At 48.9% G+C, this 24,105-nt stretch overlaps 24 non-coding genes across 24 annotated transcripts; all 24 read right to left on the bottom strand.

Moving 5' to 3' along the window:
- Window positions 1-671: 671 nt before the first annotated feature.
- Trnas-cga (transfer RNA serine (anticodon CGA)) lies at window positions 672-753 on the bottom strand. The gene has a single exon. It is a non-coding gene; the product is annotated as a tRNA-Ser (tRNA).
- Window positions 754-1,492: 739 nt separating this feature from the next.
- Window positions 1,493-1,565, bottom strand: Trnaf-gaa (transfer RNA phenylalanine (anticodon GAA)). Its single transcript has one exon. It is a non-coding gene; the product is annotated as a tRNA-Phe (tRNA).
- A 596-nt stretch (window positions 1,566-2,161) lies between these two features.
- On the bottom strand, window positions 2,162-2,243 carry Trnas-uga (transfer RNA serine (anticodon UGA)). The gene has a single exon. It is a non-coding gene; the product is annotated as a tRNA-Ser (tRNA).
- A 690-nt stretch (window positions 2,244-2,933) lies between these two features.
- Trnas-cga (transfer RNA serine (anticodon CGA)) lies at window positions 2,934-3,015 on the bottom strand. The gene has a single exon. It is a non-coding gene; the product is annotated as a tRNA-Ser (tRNA).
- A 739-nt stretch (window positions 3,016-3,754) lies between these two features.
- Trnaf-gaa (transfer RNA phenylalanine (anticodon GAA)) lies at window positions 3,755-3,827 on the bottom strand. The gene has a single exon. It is a non-coding gene; the product is annotated as a tRNA-Phe (tRNA).
- A 596-nt stretch (window positions 3,828-4,423) lies between these two features.
- On the bottom strand, window positions 4,424-4,505 carry Trnas-uga (transfer RNA serine (anticodon UGA)). Its single transcript has one exon. It is a non-coding gene; the product is annotated as a tRNA-Ser (tRNA).
- A 710-nt stretch (window positions 4,506-5,215) lies between these two features.
- Window positions 5,216-5,297, bottom strand: Trnas-cga (transfer RNA serine (anticodon CGA)). Its single transcript has one exon. It is a non-coding gene; the product is annotated as a tRNA-Ser (tRNA).
- A 137-nt stretch (window positions 5,298-5,434) lies between these two features.
- On the bottom strand, window positions 5,435-5,507 carry Trnak-uuu (transfer RNA lysine (anticodon UUU)). The gene has a single exon. It is a non-coding gene; the product is annotated as a tRNA-Lys (tRNA).
- A 538-nt stretch (window positions 5,508-6,045) lies between these two features.
- Trnaf-gaa (transfer RNA phenylalanine (anticodon GAA)) lies at window positions 6,046-6,118 on the bottom strand. The gene has a single exon. It is a non-coding gene; the product is annotated as a tRNA-Phe (tRNA).
- Window positions 6,119-12,959: 6,841 nt separating this feature from the next.
- On the bottom strand, window positions 12,960-13,041 carry Trnas-cga (transfer RNA serine (anticodon CGA)). Its single transcript has one exon. It is a non-coding gene; the product is annotated as a tRNA-Ser (tRNA).
- Window positions 13,042-13,780: 739 nt separating this feature from the next.
- Window positions 13,781-13,853, bottom strand: Trnaf-gaa (transfer RNA phenylalanine (anticodon GAA)). Its single transcript has one exon. It is a non-coding gene; the product is annotated as a tRNA-Phe (tRNA).
- Window positions 13,854-14,449: 596 nt separating this feature from the next.
- Window positions 14,450-14,531, bottom strand: Trnas-uga (transfer RNA serine (anticodon UGA)). The gene has a single exon. It is a non-coding gene; the product is annotated as a tRNA-Ser (tRNA).
- A 690-nt stretch (window positions 14,532-15,221) lies between these two features.
- Trnas-cga (transfer RNA serine (anticodon CGA)) lies at window positions 15,222-15,303 on the bottom strand. Its single transcript has one exon. It is a non-coding gene; the product is annotated as a tRNA-Ser (tRNA).
- Window positions 15,304-16,042: 739 nt separating this feature from the next.
- Trnaf-gaa (transfer RNA phenylalanine (anticodon GAA)) lies at window positions 16,043-16,115 on the bottom strand. The gene has a single exon. It is a non-coding gene; the product is annotated as a tRNA-Phe (tRNA).
- Window positions 16,116-16,711: 596 nt separating this feature from the next.
- On the bottom strand, window positions 16,712-16,793 carry Trnas-uga (transfer RNA serine (anticodon UGA)). Its single transcript has one exon. It is a non-coding gene; the product is annotated as a tRNA-Ser (tRNA).
- Window positions 16,794-17,483: 690 nt separating this feature from the next.
- On the bottom strand, window positions 17,484-17,565 carry Trnas-cga (transfer RNA serine (anticodon CGA)). Its single transcript has one exon. It is a non-coding gene; the product is annotated as a tRNA-Ser (tRNA).
- Window positions 17,566-18,304: 739 nt separating this feature from the next.
- On the bottom strand, window positions 18,305-18,377 carry Trnaf-gaa (transfer RNA phenylalanine (anticodon GAA)). Its single transcript has one exon. It is a non-coding gene; the product is annotated as a tRNA-Phe (tRNA).
- A 596-nt stretch (window positions 18,378-18,973) lies between these two features.
- Window positions 18,974-19,055, bottom strand: Trnas-uga (transfer RNA serine (anticodon UGA)). Its single transcript has one exon. It is a non-coding gene; the product is annotated as a tRNA-Ser (tRNA).
- A 690-nt stretch (window positions 19,056-19,745) lies between these two features.
- Window positions 19,746-19,827, bottom strand: Trnas-cga (transfer RNA serine (anticodon CGA)). The gene has a single exon. It is a non-coding gene; the product is annotated as a tRNA-Ser (tRNA).
- A 739-nt stretch (window positions 19,828-20,566) lies between these two features.
- Trnaf-gaa (transfer RNA phenylalanine (anticodon GAA)) lies at window positions 20,567-20,639 on the bottom strand. Its single transcript has one exon. It is a non-coding gene; the product is annotated as a tRNA-Phe (tRNA).
- Window positions 20,640-21,235: 596 nt separating this feature from the next.
- On the bottom strand, window positions 21,236-21,317 carry Trnas-uga (transfer RNA serine (anticodon UGA)). The gene has a single exon. It is a non-coding gene; the product is annotated as a tRNA-Ser (tRNA).
- A 690-nt stretch (window positions 21,318-22,007) lies between these two features.
- Trnas-cga (transfer RNA serine (anticodon CGA)) lies at window positions 22,008-22,089 on the bottom strand. The gene has a single exon. It is a non-coding gene; the product is annotated as a tRNA-Ser (tRNA).
- Window positions 22,090-22,828: 739 nt separating this feature from the next.
- Trnaf-gaa (transfer RNA phenylalanine (anticodon GAA)) lies at window positions 22,829-22,901 on the bottom strand. Its single transcript has one exon. It is a non-coding gene; the product is annotated as a tRNA-Phe (tRNA).
- A 596-nt stretch (window positions 22,902-23,497) lies between these two features.
- Window positions 23,498-23,579, bottom strand: Trnas-uga (transfer RNA serine (anticodon UGA)). The gene has a single exon. It is a non-coding gene; the product is annotated as a tRNA-Ser (tRNA).
- Window positions 23,580-24,105: the final 526 nt, after the last annotated feature.

Consider the following 24,105-nt stretch of genomic DNA (forward strand, 5'->3'; position numbering starts at 1 on the left):
CGACAACGGAAACTGCCATCTTTAGAAGCAATCTGATGGCAGAAAGCGGCGTGGCCTCACTCATTTCTGTAAGGTTTCCATTGGCCGTTTCCAAAATGTAATAATTTTCGCCCAGACAGGGACTTGAACCCAGGACCATTTGATTGAAAACCTACCGCTCTGCCGACTGAGCTATGCGGGCCCACGCACGAGCATTATCGTACAGCTGCGTGGTGTCCGAGTGATTCGCATGTCGTAATTGCTGGCTTATGGCTCCAATGGCGACTTCACCGACTTCCCACTGACGCACCGCTGACGCTACTTTTCTGTCGTCTTAAACGATGGACATACTTCCAAGCAGCTGCGAGATCATAAGAAAAGAAACGCTGCACCACTGCTTTTGCCGCACTCGAATGATTGAATTGCGATTCTTAAAAAGAAATGAATGTTCGCTCTGTCCAACACTTTCAAGCACATCTGTGTACTCACGATCTCAGCGACGGCTTTCTGCAGTCCCAGCGTCAGTGCGAGGTCAACCGATAACCACAGTAAGAAGCGGTCGTCGCGAAACTCAGTATTCTTAAACGGAAATTTTCGTCTTGTTGAGAATGGCGTCACTGGTTTGCACCCGCATTCGCCCACGCATGTCACGTGTGTGCGAAAATTTTTGCTCCTCTTTACACAAAATCGCACGCAGCCGGTAGGACTCGAACCTACGCTCCCAGAGAGAATCTGATTTCGAGTCAGACGCCTTAACCACTCGGCCACGACTGCCGCTAGCGCGGGTTCTGCCGACACATGCAACTGCTAACGTTTCAAGCACTGTGGTGTCAGAAGACGGCGTAGCTGCATTATTTTCCGTAGCGTTTCCACCGCTACCAGACGAATCGCTACCAAAGTATTAAAATTTCCGCCGACACAGGGACTTGAACCCTGGACCCTTAGGTTAAAAAGCCCTATGCTCCACCGACTGAGCTGTCCGGGCTCGCACGAGGCTGCGAAACCCCCCACGATACATTCACTCATGTCCTTTACTGTTGTGCAATCGCTGCATGGAGCAGTTACTAATAAAACGTCGCCTGAATGCTGTCTACAGACTTATCGCGCTAAGCTCGTAACACACTATCGAAGACTGCTGACACACGATGCAACAACAAATTACAGCAGTCGTTACGGCTCATACGTTGGAGCAGAGAATTTACGTGTTTAGTCGACCCTCACTGGCCAGTTGGAAAATTCACAAGAATTTCGAATGCAATGTTTCCCACGTTTTCGCTCATTTCACGGTTCCGTTGAAGACCTTCTTCACCACCTGACAGAAAAAGGAAACGCAGTCGGTAGGACTTTTTTGATTCTTTTGCTTCTAAGGGAGTTAGTTGTCTAGTGAGTTCCTCTTATGGCATGCACTAGGCAACCAGAACAGCTACAGGAGAGAGTCATTTTTGTTGTCAGCGGTAGTTGCATTATCGCAAACGCAGAGCAATTCCATGGGCGTCGCATCAAAATGAATACGTGCCGAAACCCGGGATCGAACCAGGGACCTTTAGATCTTCAGTCTAACGCTCTCCCAACTGAGCTATTTCGGCTGACGCTGAGGTTTGCAGTTTGCATGTGTTCGTGAACTCTGTCTCGTTGCCACTTTCACAGTCACCTTCGTCTGATAAGACACAGGGACGCTGAAAGGCGAGCATCCGATGCAGCGAAGTTCCACACACATTTCTTCTGCTTCCATCATCGTTAAAAGCAAACATGTCGACTCGATTCGTGTAATATTGACTTCGCTGAATTCACGTGACGCCACGCTGGCGCTAGAAAACCCGTGCTATATCGATGCCAGGGGCAACTCGTGTGCAGCGAACGAGACACAAGGAGGAGTGAGCCTCTCCACCGTATAAGAGGCAGTACCTAGCAGATACACGCGGTAAAACATTCGACTTGCGTTAGCTCATGAATGGCTATACGTCATCGTCTGCAAGCTAAAATGGACACGTCTGCACTGCCCAGTGAGGCGACACTTGTACTAACACCTGGTGGGCGGCTGTGAGACGGGGAGATGAGCTGCGGCTTCTGGGCGCGACTGTAACGCTGCGCCATGGATCAAATAACACTGCACATTGCTGGTGACCCACGTGTTTAGTAGTGACGCAACTGAACGTTCATCTTGTGAGAGCGAGAAAATTTTCGCAGTCGGCAGGACTCGAACCTACGCTCCCAGAGGGAATCTGATTTCAAGTCAGACGCCTTAACCACTCGGCCACGACTGCTGGTGGCGGAAATGTCTCCCGACAACGGAAACTGCCATCTTTAGAAGCAATCTGATGGCAGAAAGCGGCGTGGCCTCACTCATTTCTGTAAGGTTTCCATTGGCCGTTTCCAAAATGTAATAATTTTCGCCCAGACAGGGACTTGAACCCAGGACCATTTGATTGAAAACCTACCGCTCTGCCGACTGAGCTATGCGGGCCCACGCACGAGCATTATCGTACAGCTGCGTGGTGTCCGAGTGATTCGCATGTCGTAATTGCTGGCTTATGGCTCCAATGGCGACTTCACCGACTTCCCACTGACGCACCGCTGACGCTACTTTTCTGTCGTCTTAAACGATGGACATACTTCCAAGCAGCTGCGAGATCATAAGAAAAGAAACGCTGCACCACTGCTTTTGCCGCACTCGAATGATTGAATTGCGATTCTTAAAAAGAAATGAATGTTCGCTCTGTCCAACACTTTCAAGCACATCTGTGTACTCACGATCTCAGCGACGGCTTTCTGCAGTCCCAGCGTCAGTGCGAGGTCAACCGATAACCACAGTAAGAAGCGGTCGTCGCGAAACTCAGTATTCTTAAACGGAAATTTTCGTCTTGTTGAGAATGGCGTCACTGGTTTGCACCCGCATTCGCCCACGCATGTCACGTGTGTGCGAAAATTTTTGCTCCTCTTTACACAAAATCGCACGCAGCCGGTAGGACTCGAACCTACGCTCCCAGAGAGAATCTGATTTCGAGTCAGACGCCTTAACCACTCGGCCACGACTGCCGCTAGCGCGGGTTCTGCCGACACATGCAACTGCTAACGTTTCAAGCACTGTGGTGTCAGAAGACGGCGTAGCTGCATTATTTTCCGTAGCGTTTCCACCGCTACCAGACGAATCGCTACCAAAGTATTAAAATTTCCGCCGACACAGGGACTTGAACCCTGGACCCTTAGGTTAAAAAGCCCTATGCTCCACCGACTGAGCTGTCCGGGCTCGCACGAGGCTGCGAAACCCCCCACGATACATTCACTCATGTCCTTTACTGTTGTGCAATCGCTGCATGGAGCAGTTACTAATAAAACGTCGCCTGAATGCTGTCTACAGACTTATCGCGCTAAGCTCGTAACACACTATCGAAGACTGCTGACACACGATGCAACAACAAATTACAGCAGTCGTTACGGCTCATACGTTGGAGCAGAGAATTTACGTGTTTAGTCGACCCTCACTGGCCAGTTGGAAAATTCACAAGAATTTCGAATGCAATGTTTCCCACGTTTTCGCTCATTTCACGGTTCCGTTGAAGACCTTCTTCACCACCTGACAGAAAAAGGAAACGCAGTCGGTAGGACTTTTTTGATTCTTTTGCTTCTAAGGGAGTTAGTTGTCTAGTGAGTTCCTCTTATGGCATGCACTAGGCAACCAGAACAGCTACAGGAGAGAGTCATTTTTGTTGTCAGCGGTAGTTGCATTATCGCAAACGCAGAGCAATTCCATGGGCGTCGCATCAAAATGAATACGTGCCGAAACCCGGGATCGAACCAGGGACCTTTAGATCTTCAGTCTAACGCTCTCCCAACTGAGCTATTTCGGCTGACGCTGAGGTTTGCAGTTTGCATGTGTTCGTGAACTCTGTCTCGTTGCCACTTTCACAGTCACCTTCGTCTGATAAGACACAGGGACGCTGAAAGGCGAGCATCCGATGCAGCGAAGTTCCACACACATTTCTTCTGCTTCCATCATCGTTAAAAGCAAACATGTCGACTCGATTCGTGTAATATTGACTTCGCTGAATTCACGTGACGCCACGCTGGCGCTAGAAAACCCGTGCTATATCGATGCCAGGGGCAACTCGTGTGCAGCGAACGAGACACAAGGAGGAGTGAGCCTCTCCACCGTATAAGAGGCAGTACCTAGCAGATACACGCGGTAAAACATTCGACTTGCGTTAGCTCATGAATGGCTATACGTCATCGTCTGCAAGCTAAAATGGACACGTCTGCACTGCCCAGTGAGGCGACACTTGTACTAACACCTGGTGGGCGGCTGTGAGACGGGGAGATGAGCTGCGGCTTCTGGGCGCGACTGTAACGCTGCGCCATGGATCAAATAACACTGCACATTGCTGGTGACCCACGTGTTTAGTAGTGACGCAACTGAACGTTCATCTTGTGAGAGCGAGAAAATTTTCGCAGTCGGCAGGACTCGAACCTACGCTCCCAGAGGGAATCTGATTTCAAGTCAGACGCCTTAACCACTCGGCCACGACTGCTGGTGGCGGAAATGTCTCCCGACAACGGAAACTGCCATCTTTAGAAGCAATCTGATGGCAGAAAGCGGCGTGGCCTCACTCATTTCTGTAAGGTTTCCATTGGCCGTTTCCAAAATGTAATAATTTTCGCCCAGACAGGGACTTGAACCCAGGACCATTTGATTGAAAACCTACCGCTCTGCCGACTGAGCTATGCGGGCCCACGCACGAGCATTATCGTACAGCTGCGTGGTGTCCGAGTGATTCGCATGTCGTAATTGCTGGCTTATGGCTCCAATGGCGACTTCACCGACTTCCCACTGACGCACCGCTGACGCTACTTTTCTGTCGTCTTAAACGATGGACATACTTCCAAGCAGCTGCGAGATCATAAGAAAAGAAACGCTGCACCACTGCTTTTGCCGCACTCGAATGATTGAATTGCGATTCTTAAAAAGAAATGAATGTTCGCTCTGTCCAACACTTCCAAGCACATCTGTGTACTCACAAACTCGGCGTCGGCGCGAGAAAATGACGGGAGCGCACTCGTGGGCCTGCGACGGCTTTCTGCAGTCCCAGCGTCAGTGCGAGGTGAACCGGTAGCCACAGGAAGCAGCGGCCGTTGCGAAACTCAGTATTCTTAAATTTTCGTCTTGTTGAGAGTGGCGTCATTGGTTTGCATCCGCGTTCACGTGTGTGAAAATATTTGCTGCTCTTTACGCAAAATCGCACGCAGCCGGTAGGACTCGAACCTACGCTCCCAGAGGGAATCTGATTTCGAGTCAGACGCCTTAACCACTCGGCCACGACTGCCGGTAGCGCGAGTTCTGCCGACACATGCAACTGCTACCGTTTAAAGCACTGTGGTGTCAGGAAACGGCGTAGTTGCATTCTTTTCCGTAGTGTTTCCACCTCTACTAGACGAATCACTACCAAAGTATTAAAATTTCCGCCCGGACAGGGACTTGAACCCTGGACCCTTAGGTTAAAAGCCTAATGCTCTACCGACTGAGCTATCCGGGCTCACAAGACGTTTGTAAACCTTCCACGATACACAACTGCACATTGACTCATGTCCTTTACTGTTGTGCACTCGCTGCATGGAGCTGTAACTAATAAAACGTCGCCTGGATGCTGTCTACAAACTTATCGTGCTAAGCTCGTAACAGACTATCGAAGAATGCTGACACATGACGCAAGAACAAATTGCAGCAATCGTTACGTCTCATACGTTGGAGCAGAGGATTTACGTGTTCTGTCGACACTCACTGGGCAACTGGAAAATTCACAAGCATTTCGAATGCAATGTTTCCCACGTTTTCGCTCATTTCACGGTTCCGTTGGAGACGTTCTTCACGTCCTGACACAAAAAAGGGAACGCAATAGGTAGGACTTTTTTTTTATTTTCTTGCTTCCCAGGCATTTGCCTACTGTGTTCCTCTTATGGCATGCACTGGACAACCAGAACAGCTACAGGAGGGAGTCATTTTTGTTCTCGGCGGTAGTTACATTATCACAAACTCAGAGCAATTCCATTGGCGTCAGCTTCAAAACGAATGCATGCCGAAACCCGGGATCGAACCAGGGACCTTTAGATCTTCAGTCTAACGCTCTCCCAACTGAGCTATTTCGGCTGACGTTGAACGTCTCTGTTTTGCACGTCTTCGTTGACCTCTGCCCCGTCGCCAATTTCACAGTCATCTTCATCTGATAAGACACAGGGACGCTGAAAGGCGAGCAGCAGATGCAGTGAAGTACCACACACATTTCTTCTGCTTCCATCATCGTAACAAGCAAACACTTCGACTCGATTCATGTAATATTGACTTCGCTGACGCTAGAAAACCTGTGCTATATCGATGCCACGTGCAACTCGTGTGCAAAGAACGAGACACAAGAAGCAGTGAGCCTCTCCAGCGTGTGAGAGGCAGCATCTAGCAGATACACACGGTAAAACATTTGACTTGCGCTAGCTCATAAATTGCTACACGTCATCGTCTGCAAGCTAAAATGGACACATCTGCACTGCCCAGAGAGGTGACACTTGCACTGACACCTGGTGGACGGCTGTGAGACGAGGAGATGAGCTGTGGCTTCTGGGCGCGACTGTAGCGCTGCACCCTGCACATTGCTGGCGATCCACGTGTTTAGTGGAGACGCAACCGCTAGGATGCAGCTGAACGTCCTTCTTCTGAGAGCGAGAAAATTTTCGCAGTCGGCAGGACTCGAACCTACGCTCCCAGAGGGAATCTGATTTCAAGTCAGACGCCTTAACCACTTTTTTTTTTTTTTTTTCATTTTTTTTTTTTACTTCAGACGCCTTAACCACTTTTTTTTATATATTTTTTGTCTTTTACCACTTTTTTTGACTGCTCTACCACTTGGTGTGCGTGAAAGCCAGGGATCCTAACCACTTTTTTGTTGTTTTTTTTTCCATACCATAGTAATGACCCAGGGCAGCTCGGTGGAGGCGTGTTGGGCAGGGGTCGAATCCCGAGGCCTGGCCATGACGTCTCCTCCTCCCTGCACTGAAGCACAGTCGCACCAAGACGTAGTAATTGTCCTTGGTTCAGAGTCTTAGGATACTTATAGGTGGACACGGGGGTTATGATGCGTCGTCTATCCAAACAGGTAAAAGCTTGGCAGGAAGGCAAAAGAACTAAGAACTAGCGAGAATGTCTTCCGTATCATGAAGTGAGATCAGTATGCCCCTATACCGGTGCCATTAATGCATCTGGCGCAGGAATGATCAATAGAAGTGGAAACTTAACCAATCCCCTGCTTTTCGAAAACAATACTAAGCATATTCGCAAAGTCCCTTTTAAGATGTGGGAAAGATTTTTGCGTCCAGTACTCATGAGGCATGTAACCAATAAACGAAATAAAATCGGAAATACCATCACCATCAACCACTGCAAAAATGTAACGGCCAAGAAGCCACATAATGGTGTTGTTCTTTGTCCGTGGATAAAAAACCGTGTCCGGCCAGCAGAGGATATCAGCTGTAAATGCCGATTCCGAACTCCTGGTGAGTAACGCCAATTGTCGGCGCAGCCAGTACCACATGCGAAGACGGTCAGCGCAGGTAAACCGGTGTGGGAGCGTATCAACACAACCACACGTTTGACAAAGCGGAGAGACACATAAACCTATACGATGAAGGCGTTCGTTCGTAGGAATCAGCTGATTAACCACCTTATACCATAGGGAGGCAACAGTTGCTGAATGAACGGGTAAGCTAATATTCGTCCATATGTTACGCCAATTAAAACGGGGATACTGCAAAACAATCGGGTTGGAAGAAAAAGACCTGTGCCATTTGGCAAGCAGTGTTCGCGTAGTAAAAACAGGACGACGTTGTAAGTGGAGATCCAGGTAACTAATCTCAATGTAGAAGTCCCGAACATGTCGTAGCTTCGCATTTAGAGACCCTACGTTAATAGGCGGTGACAAGCTCGCAGGACGAACGACATGGAGTAATCGCGAAGTAACAGTCGGGGACTCAGAAAATAAAAGATGGAGGGTTCGCTTAACATAAAGGGCAGCAGCCTTGACACGGACATCGGTGAACGACAAGCCGCCCTCAAGACGCGGCTTCGTAAAAACATCACAACGTAATTTAAAAATGTGCCCCCGCCAAATATATCTGTTAATAAGCTGGACCATTTTTGCACCCTGCATTCGGGGAAGCGGAAACAACTGAGCAACGTAATATACTTTACATAAAACATAAGTGTCTAATACACGCTTTTTTTGCAGTAGCGGTATCGAACGCCATGAGTGTTCGAATAAAACACCTTGAAGCTTGGAAATGGCCACTTGCCAATTTTTTGCAGCCATACGAAGAGGACACCGTTCAAGATAGATACCTAAATGTGTATGGTGTTCAACAGCCATAACCCACGGAATAACCACACGTTCAAAGCCCCGCAAATTCAGGAGTTTGCTTTTACGGGGGTTAATACGAGAACCTGAGGCTGCGGAAAATTTATCTAGTTCCATCTTCAACAGCGGCACTTCTGCGGCGGAACGAAGCAAAACAACCAAATCATCAGCATAAGCTGTTGCTGTCTGGGTAACCCCAGAGATCGTAAGACCACGAAGTGTCAAGTTGAGACGTGTGAGGAGTGGTTGAAGGGAGAGAGCATAAAGGGTCATGGATAAAGGGCTACCTTGCGGGACGCCACGTTTAATATCAATGACCTTCGTCAGCTGGCCATTAATGTCAATCTTAGCAGAAATGCCAGTCGTCATATTCCTAAGTACCAGCAGCGCCTTTTCATTAAAACCGAGTCGGCGCAGCAGAAGCTCTAAAACGAATGGGACACACGATCAAAAGCCTTACTAAAATCAACAAATAAAAGCGCACAGGAAATATTGGTGACAGCGACAATCGACACAATATCACGATACCCCGCCAGAGGTGTCAAGATGGAGCGCCCCGGAAAGCAGCTTTGACAAGGAGTTATCACAGGTGTAAGCAAGAGGGATAGACGTGCATTAACAGCCCTAGCAGCCGTCTTATAATCAAAATTTAAAAGGGTTAAAGGACGAAAGTCACTAGCTGTCTTCAAACCAGCAGCTTTCGGTATCAGGACTACCGTACCTCTCTTGAAATCGGCTGGAATTGAGCCACCATTCAAAATTTCATTTACGATATCCGTAAAAACAGGCCCTATAATAGTCCAAAAGCGAACAAAAAACTCCTTAGGAAGGCCATCCGGACCAGGAGATTTGTGAGATGGGGAACAAGCAATAAAAGCTGAAATTTCGTCTGCAGTAAAAGGAGCTAAAAATTCCGTATTGTGGTCCTCTGTTAAAACTGATGGGATAGCAGTTAAAATCTCGTCTTTATCAACCGCATCAGAATCAGCCACAGCATATAAGGTCTCATAGTAGCAGGTAAGTTCATGGGTTATTTGATTCTGTAAGGTAAGCCGGCGACCATCAGCTGCCATCAGACCATCAATCAATACACGTCGACGGTTCTTTTGGTGACGAAACAGATGGTACATAGAAGTCATTTCATGTGCTAAGATGGACGGTGGTTTAGATTTAAGCTTCAATCCTTCCATCTGCAGTCGTTTAATACTAAGGAGCTTGGCTTTAATTTTCCGAATCTCAGAAAGGTGGGCACATGTCATTCTAGAAGTATCATAAAGTTCGCGAAGCACCGAATAATAATACTCAAAAGTCAGTTTCAGATCTCGCGCTCTTTGATAACTGTAGGACATTAAAGTGCGACGTAGTTTTGGCTTCGCACAGTGGATCCACCAGTGAAGCTTTGACGGATAGTATCGCAGAGAACGTAAACACATGTCCCACGCCATCTGTATTAGAGGTTCGATGTCAGGGTCATCGAGCAAGGAGACATTTAATTTCCACAGCGGCCGATAAAGTTTAAGAGGCTGACGCTCCAAATTAATTATAACCGCAAGGGCACAATGATCCGTAAAACTGGCTGGAATAACATCTACATTTAAAACAGAAGCACTAAGGGGATCAGAAATATACAATCGGTCAAGGCGACTACTAGAGGTGGCAGTAAAAAATGTAAATTTAACTAAAGTGGGGTGTTTAACCTCCCACGCATCGCGTAGTCGTAGTTGACGTACAAGAGAATGCAGCTCGAAACAATAATTAAAATGAGGGGATTGGTCCTTAGCTTGTAATACACAATTAAAATCACCCCCCAATATCAAAGTCGCAGGATTTTTGCGTAAAAGATAAATCAGATCCTCTTTATAAAAACGAGACCTTTCCTGCCGTTTGCTGGAACCAGAGGGGGCGTAAATATTAACCAAGGTTGTGTCAAATAACCGACAACCAATACCCCTTCCCGAGTCTAAGAGCTGAATTTCGGTAACGGGGATACCGTCACGAATTAGTAAGGCAGTACCTGTGGAAAACTCAGGCGCAAAATTTATAATAGTGCGAAAGCCAGGAACAAACAGGTGTGCAACGGAGACTTCCTGCAGGAAAACAACATCAGCTGCAGAGTCATAAATAAACTGCTGCAGAGACGCTAACTTCAGAGCAGATTGAATGCTATTGATATTTAAGGTAATAAACGTGTACGCCTGCAACATCAACCAAAAAAGAGAAAACGAACCCTAATTACACCACATGAGAAGCAACTACATCCACATCATCAACATCAGACATGGCAGAGGGTGATCGCCCGGAATCAACGGAATCAGAGTCATCCTTTGCATGCTTGTGTTTTTTCCGCACCGCGTGAAGATTGGGGGGCACTTTCACCCGACGGCGTATCTGATGCACACCAGTTTCAAGAGCAGGTGGAGTGGGGGGTTCGAGATCAGGCACATCAACCAAGGCATCCGAAGGAGTAGCAGGGCAAGAGGAATCAGAAGAAGGAGCCAACAAGGGGAAAACTGCATCAGGAACATCGGCACCGGCATCAGAAGGTGTAGGGATGGGATGTGTAGGAGGTGGAGAGATAGGTTCGGAATCCGCTGAAGCGGAGCGCGCAGTACTAGGAGCGATTTTCCGACAAACAGCTGGCTGCACCGAAGTGTCGTCAACATGTTGTGATGCCTGTGTCAGGGGGGATGTCAACACCACCTCGACCGAATGTTGTGGCTCGTGCGCCGACGGTGGGGCAGCAAGTTTGACGTCATCAGGCAATGCAGGAGACACAGCGGGAACAGAATCCGAAACAGGCATGGGAGATTCCGGAATGCTCTCGTCGGATTCGCAAACCGGCTGCATAACAGCAGCTTCATCATCAGTGCTACCGGTATCACTAGCACGACGGCGTTTGTTATTGGAAACAGACGGGATCGGTGTAGGAGCAGCCGATACATCTGGGCGAGTGGGTAACGGGGGAAAACCTGCATCAGAGGAGGGTGTCACCCGTTGTGAAGAATCTACTGCAGGAGGCTGACAAGAAACAGTGGAGGAAGCTGCTGGCACAAGATCGGCAACCGTTAATTTGCGGCGTTGTGCTAGCCCATTTTGAAGCACAAACACCCGCTTAGGGCAATTAGCACGAACATGACCATTCTCATTACATAGAAAACACGTACCAACTTGCCCCTCATAAGTAAGATGAGCACGATAACCACATACAACCAGATGGGACGGTATATTCGACTTAATATGCATTTCAACCGATCTGACACCATTATAACATTGCAGCTTATGTTGTGCAGACCAACGTTCATTTCGAATTGACCGAACAGTACCATAACCAAGCAAAGCGTCCTTGAGATAACTGTTTTCAACTTCAGGGGGTAAATTATAAACCCGAACTGTGGTATACGTAATTTCAGCATTTGAAACAGTAACACTGCTAACAGAACCATCTCTATGACGGAACGACACTTGCTCACCATGTTTAAGTAAAATCCTATCTAGCAAAACCGGGTTCAACAATTTCACAAAAAAGCAGTACAGTTCTGTATCAAAATACGCCGTATGTACCTGGTCCGATGTTATGCCAATCGTATCCACAATCCATTCGTGAATTTCCAACGAAGTTGGTTGCACATTCCTGGTGGCCTTGTTAAACTGAAAACTGAGAGTACACTTCCGCGGAAACAACCGGGAAGCCATAACACTTAACTAATGCGGCAAAAGCCGCTATACAACACACGACACAAAACAAACGTTAAGGCGACGAAACAACGAAGAGAAGAAGACAAAGAAACGTCACACACAGAAAGTAAATAGTCACAACCCAAGATAACGGCGGATCGAATACACAGCACGTCCGATCGCTGTCGCGTCTCAAGCGGAACTGTGCCACTCGGCCACGACTGCTGGTGGCGGAAATGTCTCCCGACAACGGAAACTGCCATCTTTAGAAGCAATCTGATGGCAGAAAGCGGCGTGGCCTCACTCATTTCTGTAAGGTTTCCATTGGCCGTTTCCAAAATGTAATAATTTTCGCCCAGACAGGGACTTGAACCCAGGACCATTTGATTGAGAACCTACCGCTCTGCCGACTGAGCTATGCGGGCCCACGCACGAGCATTATCGTACAGCTGCGTGGTGTCCGAGTGATTCGCATGTCGTAATTGCTGGCTTATGGCTCCAATGGCGACTTCACCGACTTCCCACTGACGCACCGCTGACGCTACTTTTCTGTCGTCTTAAACGATGGACATACTTCCAAGCAGCTGCGAGATCATAAGAAAAGAAACGCTGCACCACTGCTTTTGCCGCACTCGAATGATTGAATTGCGATTCTTAAAAAGAAATGAATGTTCGCTCTGTCCAACACTTTCAAGCACATCTGTGTACTCACGATCTCAGCGACGGCTTTCTGCAGTCCCAGCGTCAGTGCGAGGTCAACCGATAACCACAGTAAGAAGCGGTCGTCGCGAAACTCAGTATTCTTAAACGGAAATTTTCGTCTTGTTGAGAATGGCGTCACTGGTTTGCACCCGCATTCGCCCACGCATGTCACGTGTGTGCGAAAATTTTTGCTCCTCTTTACACAAAATCGCACGCAGCCGGTAGGACTCGAACCTACGCTCCCAGAGAGAATCTGATTTCGAGTCAGACGCCTTAACCACTCGGCCACGACTGCCGCTAGCGCGGGTTCTGCCGACACATGCAACTGCTAACGTTTCAAGCACTGTGGTGTCAGAAGACGGCGTAGCTGCATTATTTTCCGTAGCGTTTCCACCGCTACCAGACGAATCGCTACCAAAGTATTAAAATTTCCGCCGACACAGGGACTTGAACCCTGGACCCTTAGGTTAAAAAGCCCTATGCTCCACCGACTGAGCTGTCCGGGCTCGCACGAGGCTGCGAAACCCCCCACGATACATTCACTCATGTCCTTTACTGTTGTGCAATCGCTGCATGGAGCAGTTACTAATAAAACGTCGCCTGAATGCTGTCTACAGACTTATCGCGCTAAGCTCGTAACACACTATCGAAGACTGCTGACACACGATGCAACAACAAATTACAGCAGTCGTTACGGCTCATACGTTGGAGCAGAGAATTTACGTGTTTAGTCGACCCTCACTGGCCAGTTGGAAAATTCACAAGAATTTCGAATGCAATGTTTCCCACGTTTTCGCTCATTTCACGGTTCCGTTGAAGACCTTCTTCACCACCTGACAGAAAAAGGAAACGCAGTCGGTAGGACTTTTTTGATTCTTTTGCTTCTAAGGGAGTTAGTTGTCTAGTGAGTTCCTCTTATGGCATGCACTAGGCAACCAGAACAGCTACAGGAGAGAGTCATTTTTGTTGTCAGCGGTAGTTGCATTATCGCAAACGCAGAGCAATTCCATGGGCGTCGCATCAAAATGAATACGTGCCGAAACCCAGGATCGAACCAGGGACCTTTAGATCTTCAGTCTAACGCTCTCCCAACTGAGCTATTTCGGCTGACGCTGAGGTTTGCTGTTTGCATGTGTTCGTGAACTCTGTCTCGTTGCCACTTTCACAGTCACCTTCGTCTGATAAGACACAGGGACGCTGAAAGGCGAGCATCCGATGCAGCGAAGTTCCACACACATTTCTTCTGCTTCCATCATCGTTAAAAGCAAACATGTCGACTCGATTCGTGTAATATTGACTTCGCTGAATTCACGTGACGCCACGCTGGCGCTAGAAAACCCGTGCTATATCGATGCCAGGGGCAACTCGTGTGCAGCGAACGAGACACAAGGAGGAGTGAGCCTCTCCACCGTATAAGAGGCAGTACCTAGCAGATACACGCGGTAAAACATTCGACTTGCGTTAGCTCATGAATGGCTACACGTCATCGTCTGCAAGCTAAAATGGACACGTCTGCACTGCCCAGTGAGGCGACACTTGTACTAACACCTGGTGGGCGGCTGTGAGACGGGGAGATGAGCTGCGGCTTCTGGGCGCGACTGTAACGCTGCGCCATGGATCAAATAACACTGCACATTGCTGGTGACCCACGTGTTTAGTAGTGACGCAACTGAACGTTCATCTTGTGAGAGCGAGAAAATTTTCGCAGTCGGCAGGACTCGAACCTACGCTCCCAGAGGGAATCTGATTTCAAGTCAGACGCCTTAACCACTCGGCCACGACTGCTGGTGGCGGAAATGTTTCCCGACAACGGAAACTGCCATCTTTAGAAGCAATCTGATGGCAGAAAGCGGCGTGGCCTCACTCATTTCTGTAAGGTTTCCATTGGCCGTTTCCAAAATGTAATAATTTTCGCCCAGACAGGGACTTGAACCCAGGACCATTTGATTGAGAACCTACCGCTCTGCCGACTGAGCTATGCGGGCCCACGCACGAGCATTATCGTACAGCTGCGTGGTGTCCGAGTGATTCGCATGTCGTAATTGCTGGCTTATGGCTCCAATGGCGACTTCACCGACTTCCCACTGACGCACCGCTGACGCTACTTTTCTGTCGTCTTAAACGATGGACATACTTCCAAGCAGCTGCGAGATCATAAGAAAAGAAACGCTGCACCACTGCTTTTGCCGCACTCGAATGATTGAATTGCGATTCTTAAAAAGAAATGAATGTTCGCTCTGTCCAACACTTTCAAGCACATCTGTGTACTCACGATCTCAGCGACGGCTTTCTGCAGTCCCAGCGTCAGTGCGAGGTCAACCGATAACCACAGTAAGAAGCGGTCGTCGCGAAACTCAGTATTCTTAAACGGAAATTTTCGTCTTGTTGAGAATGGCGTCACTGGTTTGCACCCGCATTCGCCCACGCATGTCACGTGTGTGCGAAAATTTTTGCTCCTCTTTACACAAAATCGCACGCAGCCGGTAGGACTCGAACCTACGCTCCCAGAGAGAATCTGATTTCGAGTCAGACGCCTTAACCACTCGGCCACGACTGCCGCTAGCGCGGGTTCTGCCGACACATGCAACTGCTAACGTTTCAAGCACTGTGGTGTCAGAAGACGGCGTAGCTGCATTATTTTCCGTAGCGTTTCCACCGCTACCAGACGAATCGCTACCAAAGTATTAAAATTTCCGCCGACACAGGGACTTGAACCCTGGACCCTTAGGTTAAAAAGCCCTATGCTCCACCGACTGAGCTGTCCGGGCTCGCACGAGGCTGCGAAACCCCCCACGATACATTCACTCATGTCCTTTACTGTTGTGCAATCGCTGCATGGAGCAGTTACTAATAAAACGTCGCCTGAATGCTGTCTACAGACTTATCGCGCTAAGCTCGTAACACACTATCGAAGACTGCTGACACACGATGCAACAACAAATTACAGCAGTCGTTACGGCTCATACGTTGGAGCAGAGAATTTACGTGTTTAGTCGACCCTCACTGGCCAGTTGGAAAATTCACAAGAATTTCGAATGCAATGTTTCCCACGTTTTCGCTCATTTCACGGTTCCGTTGAAGACCTTCTTCACCACCTGACAGAAAAAGGAAACGCAGTCGGTAGGACTTTTTTGATTCTTTTGCTTCTAAGGGAGTTAGTTGTCTAGTGAGTTCCTCTTATGGCATGCACTAGGCAACCAGAACAGCTACAGGAGAGAGTCATTTTTGTTGTCAGCGGTAGTTGCATTATCGCAAACGCAGAGCAATTCCATGGGCGTCGCATCAAAATGAATACGTGCCGAAACCCAGGATCGAACCAGGGACCTTTAGATCTTCAGTCTAACGCTCTCCCAACTGAGCTATTTCGGCTGACGCTGAGGTTTGCTGTTTGCATGTGTTCGTGAACTCTGTCTCGTTGCCACTTTCACAGTCACCTTCGTCTGATAAGACACAGGGACGCTGAAAGGCGAGCATCCGATGCAGCGAAGTTCCACACACATTTCTTCTGCTTCCATCATCGTTAAAAGCAAACATGTCGACTCGATTCGTGTAATATTGACTTCGCTGAATTCACGTGACGCCACGCTGGCGCTAGAAAACCCGTGCTATATCGATGCCAGGGGCAACTCGTGTGCAGCGAACGAGACACAAGGAGGAGTGAGCCTCTCCACCGTATAAGAGGCAGTACCTAGCAGATACACGCGGTAAAACATTCGACTTGCGTTAGCTCATGAATGGCTACACGTCATCGTCTGCAAGCTAAAATGGACACGTCTGCACTGCCCAGTGAGGCGACACTTGTACTAACACCTGGTGGGCGGCTGTGAGACGGGGAGATGAGCTGCGGCTTCTGGGCGCGACTGTAACGCTGCGCCATGGATCAAATAACACTGCACATTGCTGGTGACCCACGTGTTTAGTAGTGACGCAACTGAACGTTCATCTTGTGAGAGCGAGAAAATTTTCGCAGTCGGCAGGACTCGAACCTACGCTCCCAGAGGGAATCTGATATCAAGTCAGACGCCTTAACCACTCGGCCACGACTGCTGGTGGCGGAAATGTTTCCCGACAACGGAAACTGCCATCTTTAGAAGCAATCTGATGGCAGAAAGCGGCGTGGCCTCACTCATTTCTGTAAGGTTTCCATTGGCCGTTTCCAAAATGTAATAATTTTCGCCCAGACAGGGACTTGAACCCAGGACCATTTGATTGAAAACCTACCGCTCTGCCGACTGAGCTATGCGGGCCCACGCACGAGCATTATCGTACAGCTGCGTGGTGTCCGAGTGATTCGCATGTCGTAATTGCTGGCTTATGGCTCCAATGGCGACTTCACCGACTTCCCACTGACGCACCGCTGACGCTACTTTTCTGTCGTCTTAAACGATGGACATACTTCCAAGCAGCTGCGAGATCATAAGAAAAGAAACGCTGCACCACTGCTTTTGCCGCACTCGAATGATTGAATTGCGATTCTTAAAAAGAAATGAATGTTCGCTCTGTCCAACACTTTCAAGCACATCTGTGTACTCACGATCTCAGCGACGGCTTTCTGCAGTCCCAGCGTCAGTGCGAGGTCAACCGATAACCACAGTAAGAAGCGGTCGTCGCGAAACTCAGTATTCTTAAACGGAAATTTTCGTCTTGTTGAGAATGGCGTCACTGGTTTGCACCCGCATTCGCCCACGCATGTCACGTGTGTGCGAAAATTTTTGCTCCTCTTTACACAAAATCGCACGCAGCCGGTAGGACTCGAACCTACGCTCCCAGAGAGAATCTGATTTCGAGTCAGACGCCTTAACCACTCGGCCACGACTGCCGCTAGCGCGGGTTCTGCCGACACATGCAACTGCTAACGTTTCAAGCACTGTGGTGTCAGAAGACGGCGTAGCTGCATTATTTTCCGTAGCGTTTCCACCGCTACCAGACGAATCGCTACCAAAGTATTAAAATTTCCGCCGACACAGGGACTTGAACCCTGGACCCTTAGGTTAAAAAGCCCTATGCTCCACCGACTGAGCTGTCCGGGCTCGCACGAGGCTGCGAAACCCCCCACGATACATTCACTCATGTCCTTTACTGTTGTGCAATCGCTGCATGGAGCAGTTACTAATAAAACGTCGCCTGAATGCTGTCTACAGACTTATCGCGCTAAGCTCGTAACACACTATCGAAGACTGCTGACACACGATGCAACAACAAATTACAGCAGTCGTTACGGCTCATACGTTGGAGCAGAGAATTTACGTGTTTAGTCGACCCTCACTGGCCAGTTGGAAAATTCACAAGAATTTCGAATGCAATGTTTCCCACGTTTTCGCTCATTTCACGGTTCCGTTGAAGACCTTCTTCACCACCTGACAGAAAAAGGAAACGCAGTCGGTAGGACTTTTTTGATTCTTTTGCTTCTAAGGGAGTTAGTTGTCTAGTGAGTTCCTCTTATGGCATGCACTAGGCAACCAGAACAGCTACAGGAGAGAGTCATTTTTGTTGTCAGCGGTAGTTGCATTATCGCAAACGCAGAGCAATTCCATGGGCGTCGCATCAAAATGAATACGTGCCGAAACCCAGGATCGAACCAGGGACCTTTAGATCTTCAGTCTAACGCTCTCCCAACTGAGCTATTTCGGCTGACGCTGAGGTTTGCTGTTTGCATGTGTTCGTGAACTCTGTCTCGTTGCCACTTTCACAGTCACCTTCGTCTGATAAGACACAGGGACGCTGAAAGGCGAGCATCCGATGCAGCGAAGTTCCACACACATTTCTTCTGCTTCCATCATCGTTAAAAGCAAACATGTCGACTCGATTCGTGTAATATTGACTTCGCTGAATTCACGTGACGCCACGCTGGCGCTAGAAAACCCGTGCTATATCGATGCCAGGGGCAACTCGTGTGCAGCGAACGAGACACAAGGAGGAGTGAGCCTCTCCACCGTATAAGAGGCAGTACCTAGCAGATACACGCGGTAAAACATTCGACTTGCGTTAGCTCATGAATGGCTACACGTCATCGTCTGCAAGCTAAAATGGACACGTCTGCACTGCCCAGTGAGGCGACACTTGTACTAACACCTGGTGGGCGGCTGTGAGACGGGGAGATGAGCTGCGGCTTCTGGGCGCGACTGTAACGCTGCGCCATGGATCAAATAACACTGCACATTGCTGGTGACCCACGTGTTTAGTAGTGACGCAACTGAACGTTCATCTTGTGAGAGCGAGAAAATTTTCGCAGTCGGCAGGACTCGAACCTACGCTCCCAGAGGGAATCTGATATCAAGTCAGACGCCTTAACCACTCGGCCACGACTGCTGGTGGCGGAAATGTTTCCCGACAACGGAAACTGCCATCTTTAGAAGCAATCTGATGGCAGAAAGCGGCGTGGCCTCACTCATTTCTGTAAGGTTTCCATTGGCCGTTTCCAAAATGTAATAATTTTCGCCCAGACAGGGACTTGAACCCAGGACCATTTGATTGAAAACCTACCGCTCTGCCGACTGAGCTATGCGGGCCCACGCACGAGCATTATCGTACAGCTGCGTGGTGTCCGAGTGATTCGCATGTCGTAATTGCTGGCTTATGGCTCCAATGGCGACTTCACCGACTTCCCACTGACGCACCGCTGACGCTACTTTTCTGTCGTCTTAAACGATGGACATACTTCCAAGCAGCTGCGAGATCATAAGAAAAGAAACGCTGCACCACTGCTTTTGCCGCACTCGAATGATTGAATTGCGATTCTTAAAAAGAAATGAATGTTCGCTCTGTCCAACACTTTCAAGCACATCTGTGTACTCACGATCTCAGCGACGGCTTTCTGCAGTCCCAGCGTCAGTGCGAGGTCAACCGATAACCACAGTAAGAAGCGGTCGTCGCGAAACTCAGTATTCTTAAACGGAAATTTTCGTCTTGTTGAGAATGGCGTCACTGGTTTGCACCCGCATTCGCCCACGCATGTCACGTGTGTGCGAAAATTTTTGCTCCTCTTTACACAAAATCGCACGCAGCCGGTAGGACTCGAACCTACGCTCCCAGAGAGAATCTGATTTCGAGTCAGACGCCTTAACCACTCGGCCACGACTGCCGCTAGCGCGGGTTCTGCCGACACATGCAACTGCTAACGTTTCAAGCACTGTGGTGTCAGAAGACGGCGTAGCTGCATTATTTTCCGTAGCGTTTCCACCGCTACCAGACGAATCGCTACCAAAGTATTAAAATTTCCGCCGACACAGGGACTTGAACCCTGGACCCTTAGGTTAAAAAGCCCTATGCTCCACCGACTGAGCTGTCCGGGCTCGCACGAGGCTGCGAAACCCCCCACGATACATTCACTCATGTCCTTTACTGTTGTGCAATCGCTGCATGGAGCAGTTACTAATAAAACGTCGCCTGAATGCTGTCTACAGACTTATCGCGCTAAGCTCGTAACACACTATCGAAGACTGCTGACACACGATGCAACAACAAATTACAGCAGTCGTTACGGCTCATACGTTGGAGCAGAGAATTTACGTGTTTAGTCGACCCTCACTGGCCAGTTGGAAAATTCACAAGAATTTCGAATGCAATGTTTCCCACGTTTTCGCTCATTTCACGGTTCCGTTGAAGACCTTCTTCACCACCTGACAGAAAAAGGAAACGCAGTCGGTAGGACTTTTTTGATTCTTTTGCTTCTAAGGGAGTTAGTTGTCTAGTGAGTTCCTCTTATGGCATGCACTAGGCAACCAGAACAGCTACAGGAGAGAGTCATTTTTGTTGTCAGCGGTAGTTGCATTATCGCAAACGCAGAGCAATTCCATGGGCGTCGCATCAAAATGAATACGTGCCGAAACCCAGGATCGAACCAGGGACCTTTAGATCTTCAGTCTAACGCTCTCCCAACTGAGCTATTTCGGCTGACGCTGAGGTTTGCTGTTTGCATGTGTTCGTGAACTCTGTCTCGTTGCCACTTTCACAGTCACCTTCGTCTGATAAGACACAGGGACGCTGAAAGGCGAGCATCCGATGCAGCGAAGTTCCACACACATTTCTTCTGCTTCCATCATCGTTAAAAGCAAACATGTCGACTCGATTCGTGTAATATTGACTTCGCTGAATTCACGTGACGCCACGCTGGCGCTAGAAAACCCGTGCTATATCGATGCCAGGGGCAACTCGTGTGCAGCGAACGAGACACAAGGAGGAGTGAGCCTCTCCACCGTATAAGAGGCAGTACCTAGCAGATACACGCGGTAAAACATTCGACTTGCGTTAGCTCATGAATGGCTACACGTCATCGTCTGCAAGCTAAAATGGACACGTCTGCACTGCCCAGTGAGGCGACACTTGTACTAACACCTGGTGGGCGGCTGTGAGACGGGGAGATGAGCTGCGGCTTCTGGGCGCGACTGTAACGCTGCGCCATGGATCAAATAACACTGCACATTGCTGGTGACCCACGTGTTTAGTAGTGACGCAACTGAACGTTCATCTTGTGAGAGCGAGAAAATTTTCGCAGTCGGCAGGACTCGAACCTACGCTCCCAGAGGGAATCTGATTTCAAGTCAGACGCCTTAACCACTCGGCCACGACTGCTGGTGGCGGAAATGTCTCCCGACAACGGAAACTGCCATCTTTAGAAGCAATCTGATGGCAGAAAGCGGCGTGGCCTCACTCATTTCTGTAAGGTTTCCATTGGCCGTTTCCAAAATGTAATAATTTTCGCCCAGACAGGGACTTGAACCCAGGACCATTTGATTGAAAACCTACCGCTCTGCCGACTGAGCTATGCGGGCCCACGCACGAGCATTATCGTACAGCTGCGTGGTGTCCGAGTGATTCGCATGTCGTAATTGCTGGCTTATGGCTCCAATGGCGACTTCACCGACTTCCCACTGACGCACCGCTGACGCTACTTTTCTGTCGTCTTAAACGATGGACATACTTCCAAGCAGCTGCGAGATCATAAGAAAAGAAACGCTGCACCACTGCTTTTGCCGCACTCGAATGATTGAATTGCGATTCTTAAAAAGAAATGAATGTTCGCTCTGTCCAACACTTTCAAGCACATCTGTGTACTCACGATCTCAGCGACGGCTTTCTGCAGTCCCAGCGTCAGTGCGAGGTCAACCGATAACCACAGTAAGAAGCGGTCGTCGCGAAACTCAGTATTCTTAAACGGAAATTTTCGTCTTGTTGAGAATGGCGTCACTGGTTTGCACCCGCATTCGCCCACGCATGTCACGTGTGTGCGAAAATTTTTGCTCCTCTTTACACAAAATCGCACGCAGCCGGTAGGACTCGAACCTACGCTCCCAGAGAGAATCTGATTTCGAGTCAGACGCCTTAACCACTCGGCCACGACTGCCGCTAGCGCGGGTTCTGCCGACACATGCAACTGCTAACGTTTCAAGCACTGTGGTGTCAGAAGACGGCGTAGCTGCATTATTTTCCGTAGCGTTTCCACCGCTACCAGACGAATCGCTACCAAAGTATTAAAATTTCCGCCGACACAGGGACTTGAACCCTGGACCCTTAGGTTAAAAAGCCCTATGCTCCACCGACTGAGCTGTCCGGGCTCGCACGAGGCTGCGAAACCCCCCACGATACATTCACTCATGTCCTTTACTGTTGTGCAATCGCTGCATGGAGCAGTTACTAATAAAACGTCGCCTGAATGCTGTCTACAGACTTATCGCGCTAAGCTCGTAACACACTATCGAAGACTGCTGACACACGATGCAACAACAAATTACAGCAGTCGTTACGGCTCATACGTTGGAGCAGAGAATTTACGTGTTTAGTCGACCCTCACTGGCCAGTTGGAAAATTCACAAGAATTTCGAATGCAATGTTTCCCACGTTTTCGCTCATTTCACGGTTCCGTTGAAGACCTTCTTCACCACCTGACAGAAAAAGGAAACGCAGTCGGTAGGACTTTTTTGATTCTTTTGCTTCTAAGGGAGTTAGTTGTCTAGTGAGTTCCTCTTATGGCATGCACTAGGCAACCAGAACAGCTACAGGAGAGAGTCATTTTTGTTGTCAGCGGTAGTTGCATTATCGCAAACGCAGAGCAATTCCATGGGCGTCGCATCAAAATGAATACGTGCCGAAACCCAGGATCGAACCAGGGACCTTTAGATCTTCAGTCTAACGCTCTCCCAACTGAGCTATTTCGGCTGACGCTGAGGTTTGCTGTTTGCATGTGTTCGTGAACTCTGTCTCGTTGCCACTTTCACAGTCACCTTCGTCTGATAAGACACAGGGACGCTGAAACGCGAGCATCCGATGCAGCGAAGTTCCACACACATTTCTTCTGCTTCCATCATCGTTAAAAGCAAACATGTCGACTCGATTCGTGTAATATTGACTTCGCTGAATTCACGTGACGCCACGCTGGCGCTAGAAAACCCGTGCTATATCGATGCCAGGGGCAACTCGTGTGCAGCGAACGAGACACAAGGAGGAGTGAGCCTCTCCACCGTATAAGAGGCAGTACCTAGCAGATACACGCGGTAAAACATTCGACTTGCGTTAGCTCATGAATGGCTACACGTCATCGTCTGCAAGCTAAAATGGACACGTCTGCACTGCCCAGTGAGGCGACACTTGTACTAACACCTGGTGGGCGGCTGTGAGACGGGGAGATGAGCTGCGGCTTCTGGGCGCGACTGTAACGCTGCGCCATGGATCAAATAACACTGCACATTGCTGGTGACCCACGTGTTTAGTAGTGACGCAACTGAACGTTCATCTTGTGAGAGCGAGAAAATTTTCGCAGTCGGCAGGACTCGAACCTACGCTCCCAGAGGGAATCTGATATCAAGTCAGACGCCTTAACCACTCGGCCACGACTGCTGGTGACGGAAATGTTTCCCGACAACGGAAACTGCCATCTTTAGAAGCAATCTGATGGCAGAAAGCGGCGTGGCCTCACTCATTTCTGTAAGGTTTCCATTGGCCGTTTCCAAAATGTAATAATTTTCGCCCAGACAGGGACTTGAACCCAGGACCATTTGATTGAAAACCTACCGCTCTGCCGACTGAGCTATGCGGGCCCACGCACGAGCATTATCGTACAGCTGCGTGGTGTCCGAGTGATTCGCATGTCGTAATTGCTGGCTTATGGCTCCAATGGCGACTTCACCGACTTCCCACTGACGCACCGCTGACGCTACTTTTCTGTCGTCTTAAACGATGGACATACTTCCAAGCAGCTGCGAGATCATAAGAAAAGAAACGCTGCACCACTGCTTTTGCCGCACTCGAATGATTGAATTGCGATTCTTAAAAAGAAATGAATGTTCGCTCTGTCCAACACTTTCAAGCACATCTGTGTACTCACGATCTCAGCGACGGCTTTCTGCAGTCCCAGCGTCAGTGC

The sequence above is a fragment of the Schistocerca nitens genome, unplaced genomic scaffold, assembly GCF_023898315.1.
Source record: "Schistocerca nitens isolate TAMUIC-IGC-003100 unplaced genomic scaffold, iqSchNite1.1 HiC_scaffold_385, whole genome shotgun sequence".
Taxonomy (NCBI): Eukaryota; Metazoa; Arthropoda; class Insecta; order Orthoptera; family Acrididae; genus Schistocerca; species Schistocerca nitens.